Genomic DNA, 6,000 nt, shown 5'->3' with positions numbered 1-6,000 from the left:
AAAACATGATCTTTTTATATCAGTCATGCGTAGTTTAAGTTTCAATCCTTATTCTAAATAAAGATTTTATTTTCCCTAAAAATTGCGGAGAGAACAGAAGACACCCGTTTATTGTCTACGCCTGTCAGGAGAAAGGCTGATTACAGAGACAAGAAACATATATGTTTTTATTCAGATACATGTAAGATTTTAAAATTATGTGTACTGTTTTGTGGACTGAATCTGATATATTTTTTGTTCTTCATTGAAGTCTTTGTTCCTTGACATGCAAATGATACCCTTCCACTTATGATTGATCATTCCCTCAGTACATGATTATAGATATAAATATGAATCATGTATCAAAAGTTTTAGTTTTTAGTATAAAAATTATATTCCAGCGTTTTTCAACACACAATTACACATGCCATTTATAAATTATTCGTTACCTACAATTTTTTCATTACTATTACTAAGCCCACGGTGTGTTTCATTCAAAACTGCAGTTTTCAACAAAATTGTATCATGAACTCAAATCTGTTTTATATCGATTTGATAAGAAGATCTACCAACATAAGTATTATACAATTGTCCATTTTTTTTATTTGGTTACAATTTTATTGTGAAGGCGTTATCATTTTGGGAGAGGGAGGGGACTTTGATGAATCTGAAAAAAGGCAGGGCAAGAGTGTTGGCTGAAAAAAAGGCAAAATGAACACCTTGAAAACAAAACTAGGAGGACAATTTATGTAAAAAATGTCAGGACAAATTTATAAAAAAGGCAGGTCCGAAAAGTGTGTAAAATAGAAATGAAGGAAAAGGATTACATCTACAAAAGATGCTCATCCCACACCCGCACACAACAATAGTTAAATGATAGCTCCCTTAGACTTTTGATTTTTTTTACGTACGTTCATTTATTAATATCCGGGTAAAAAAACGAAAACAGTTATGGTCCTTTCTGTTTCCCTTCTCTTTTCTTACCAACGTCCTGATTTTTTTTTATACATTTAACATGTTTATTTCACTTTGAAATTTCTTATTATGTCTCTTTAACGATTCATGTATAGAAAATGTGTACCTATATATAGTTAAAAGGATTGAATGAAATGAAAAACATTAGATTTACATGTAAACATTCGTATCAGGATCTATAAAAAGCTTGCATATTGCATGTGATTTTAAAACGCAGCAATGAATCAGACTATGAGAAAGATTTGTCTTTTCTTAGGTGTTCTGTACCTTCTTAACTAGGGTTCTCGATACCAACATTAGAGCAAAACAATAATATAAACGCTAAATAGCGTATATTGTCTAATATGCACTCAAATAATGAACCATTATTTTTATCCAGGTTTAACAAATTACCATATCTCAGTTAAACACAACAAGAATTTAACTGAGATATGGTTTTACTTACTGAATGGTTTTCTTTTATTACCGATTTTAAGTAGTGTTGCGACTTTTATTTGGTCTACGAAGTAAGCAAAATATTTTTGAGAAGTATTTCTTAATCTCTACTTTAATTAGGTATAGAACCTGTCATTTTATCAGCCTCCTAACTGTTTTATTGGTTGTCTTTCTCAACGCTTATACATGTAAGATAGCAACAATAAGAAACACAAAACATTTATTGAATTGTGTCATATCACAGCTCTTTTCACACACTTCCATATGTTCCTTGCTTTTGATATGTACTTGCTTCTATAAAAATAAAACGCAAACAAACAAAACATACTGTAAAACATGGTATGGTACGATGATATGGTACGACGGCATGGTATGTGTAGTGGTATTGTGGCATGGTACAAATACCAACAAACCATTGTATGGTACCATGGTATGGTACATATCACTAGACCATGGTATACTTTTATGGTATAAAGCATGGTATGATTTTTTGAAAATTTGAAAAGTTTATTCAGCTAATTTAAACATGATGTATCTGATTAATTTTTCAACAGAAAATGTAATCTAAAAAAAGGAATTTAGACAAAAACACCAATTGAATATTTCTCTCAATTATTTTTTTTAAATGTTGGTAAGCACTGCATATCTTATGATTATAATCTCGATAATGTAGTTAAAATTGTATTGCTTAAACTTCTGTCAATGAACTACTCATATAATGTGTTTTCTTTATTGTGTGTATTTGTTTTCAAACAATTGTATTTCATTTCTTGCTTTGCTTAAGGTAAGGTTTGCGTACACAGGGAGATAACTCGAATTCAAATAATTGAAAAAAGGAGGGACCCGCCATTTTGAATTGCTTTGATTAACCACTGTTCGATCACTACAATATTATCGAAAATAAAACAACACCTACCTCAAAATCGTCGTTTTGATGTAATTTTATCAAAATTTGAATCGTACAAGCAACGTTATGACCTTTAGTTTGTTAGTTTTCATCTATATGACGTCACGTTTAGCCATAGCGTCTTTGTGCAAAAACAATTCATGAAGTTTCGTCGAGTTTTATTTTATTTCATAAATGTACATTTTTATGGCCCCGCCGTATCAAAGGGGGTATTGAGTTGTATCCTTGTTTGTTTGTACGTTGATCCGAATGTACGTATCATAGTGTATGTCCGTTTTTACAAAATTAGTTTCCATTCTCTAACTTTAGTCTTCCTAAACCAACTGATATAGAACTAATGCACAATGCTTTTTGCCACAAAAACAGAGAATAGATTTGAATTTTGATGTCGTCATTTTTACAGTTCTAGATTTGTGAATGGTCGGACAGGGGATACATTTCTCCATTCTCCCGTCCCCTTTCGCTTGTCTCCCTCCATAAAACCTTAAAAAACTAATGTACGGGAAGCTGATTTCAATAGAAATCGGTCTAATATATTGTGTTTTTTATGGCTTGTCCCCGTCTTGTCCTTTCACAAGATAGAAGTTTTGTTTATTCTGCTTCAAGAACCACGGTAACTTTTTCACTGACTGCTAAGCTGTCTTTTTATTGAATTTGTAAGTCTGATGCTCGCCGATTCCGATTTTTTATACAGTATAAATACAAATTATAGAAACTCAGGATTGAATGAAAACGGCCCATTTTTGTGACACTTTTAGTCAATTTAGTTTAAAAATTTACATAATGCGCCATGTGTTTTACTTATAGAGAATGCATATATTCTCAGATAATTTTATTGCATAGTGTTTACAAATGACAGAATGCTGAACTTAGTTTTTTCCGCAAATACGCACACAACCCACACGTTTACATCATTCGAAATGTATTTTATTTTTATCAATCACAACTGACGGAGTGTTCTAATAGTCAGTTTTTTATGGATGCATTAAGACACAACTTTTGTTTTGTGTCGTCCTGAACAAATCTGAAGTATTTGCCACTGGATATTTTACAACCTGTAATCAAACAAACTTCTATGCATATCAGTCAACTTTGAATCAATTTATCTAAAAACAAGGATGGTAATTAGTTATCAAAAGTACCAGGATTATAATTTTATACGCCAGACGCGCGTTTCGTCTACATAAGACTCATCAGTGACGCTCAGATCAAAATAGTTAAAAAGTCAAATAAATACAAAGTTGAAGAGCATTGAGGATCCAAAATTCCCAAAAGTTGTGCCAAATATGGCTAAGGTAATCTACTCCTGGGGTAAGAAAATCCTTAGTTTTTCGAAAAATTCAAAATTTTGTAAACAGAAAATTTAATAAAATGACCATATAATTGATATTCATGTCAACACCGAAGTGCTGACTACTGGGCTGGTGATGCCCTCGGGGACGAAACGTCCACCAGCAGTGGCATCGACCTAGTGGTGTAAATAGTTATCAAAAGTACCAGGATTATAATTTTATACGCCAGACGCGCGTTTCGTCTACATAAGACTCATCAGTGACGCTCAGATCAAAATAGTTAAAAAGTCAAATAAATACAAAGTTGAAGAGCATTGAGGATCCAAAATTCCAAAAAGTTGTGCCAAATATGGCTAAGGTAATCTACTCCTGGGGTAAGAAAATCCTTAGTTTTTCGAAAAATTCAAAATTTTGTAAACAGAAAATTTAATAAAATGACCATATAATTGATATTCATGTCAACACCGAAGTGCTGACTACTGGACTGGTGATGCCCTCGGGGACGAAACGTCCACCAGCAGTGGCATCGACCCAGTGGTGTAAATAGTTATCAAAAGTACCAGGATTATAATTGTATACGCCAGACGCGCGTTTCGTCTACATAAGACTCATCATATATATATTATATGTGTCTCTACACATGCACGGACTCACTATAAAATCCGGGAAATTGTTAGTTTCTGATCTTTCTCCATATATATAAGAGATCATAATACAGTAGTGACGACCCTCGGAGTATTTTTATGATGTCTTTTTCTGAGTTTTTCGTTTCTGTTCTCCATTTTTAGATTGCTTTTACCAAATGTTATAAAATGTATACATAATGCTTTATAATGATTCATGTTTATGTCAAAAGGGGGCATCATCAGTTTCACATGGACACATTATCCATTTATTCCAAGCTCTCTAACATATTAATTCTTTGTGTAATGCATTATTATCGTAATAAAATAACTGTGGTTGGAGAGAAGCCACACTCAATTGTGATTTGACGTTCGCAAATTTCTGTTTTACTGTCTTCCCTACGCGTGGACAGTAAAACTGCATTTGCAAACATCAATGACGATGGGGATTCCTCAACTACAGTGCCGTTACTCCTGTGAACTTTATTGAACTGATTCTAATTTATTAAAATGTGGAAGATCTTCATATTACAGGTCTACATAACTGCATTTCTCATTTTAAATATCAACAATACATATACGGCTGGTCATTTGTATTCCACGGCCATCGTCTGTTTCGTCTTTCATCATGCACAGGAGCATGTAGTTTGTTTGTTTGGTCAAAGACTTCAAATCTGAATATCATGTGTAACAATTAGACAAATCATACCAGTAATCTATCTTTCTCCTACAAGGCTTTCCCCTGCTTAGTCATAAATATTTGATCATATTTGAATAACATTTGTTGATGTCTAGATTTAAATTAATTGAATAAACACGGCTGCTGTAAATGACTTTACTAGCATAGTCAAAACTGATGTCTTTTCATCCAATTGTTGCATACAAACAATTTACCAAATATGGGGCAATGCAACAATTTTCATTACTTTTTTTTTTAATTTGAATGCCTTTCTAAGATTTAAAATATTACAGTTTGAAGCACTGAAAGATTATAAGAGTTTCCTTCAAAATCAGAGTCTTGTACATGTATTACACAAGTATGACCAAATTTAAACACCTCCCCTTCCGACTAATAGTTGTGGGCATAAAAGTTAAGAGACGACATCAAAATTTGAATGTAGAATAAAAAAAAACCTTAATTCTCATAGTTTGTTTACTCCCCCTCCCCTCCCCCTCATAACTCAACTTTGAAAAAATGATTAACCGATATGGGTATATGTAAAATCGATGTAAAATTAACAAAATTTGCAGCAACTTTTATCCCCCATCCCAACTCCCAAACTATTTGAATTAAGTCTTTTTATCCTACATTGATCTTTTAAGTTAATCACTGTTTTCTCTCATTGATTATGCTCAATCCCAAAGTGTTACAAGACAAAATGATTCTTAATAAAAAGATGCTATTTAAGATGATTTCCTCTTTGCAGATCAACAAAAAAAATATGTGTGTGTTTTACAGGAATGACCAGAGAAACACATATAACGGCCATTTCCGTAAAAACGAGTTCGGGGACATACCAATTTTATTAGCTCATTATAATGCAAATAGTTAATTCTTCAATTTGACAGTTTTTTACAAAAACGAATGACCCGAAAAAGGGATATATTTTTGGCTTTTTGTTGCCATGGCAACGGGATTTTTTAAACCCACAAATTAAAAAATATTGTTTTTAGGATTTTTTTTATGATATTTTTTATCCAAATTTATTATTAATGAATGAATCACAAATATTTGTACATGTTTTATTCAGTTTATTCTTTTATAGTCACTCGCATACATTATTATTTC

Source organism: Mytilus edulis, chromosome 7 (genome assembly GCF_963676685.1).
Source record: "Mytilus edulis chromosome 7, xbMytEdul2.2, whole genome shotgun sequence".
Taxonomy (NCBI): domain Eukaryota; kingdom Metazoa; phylum Mollusca; class Bivalvia; order Mytilida; family Mytilidae; genus Mytilus; species Mytilus edulis.
Note: the sequence above shows the minus strand (reverse complement) of the source record.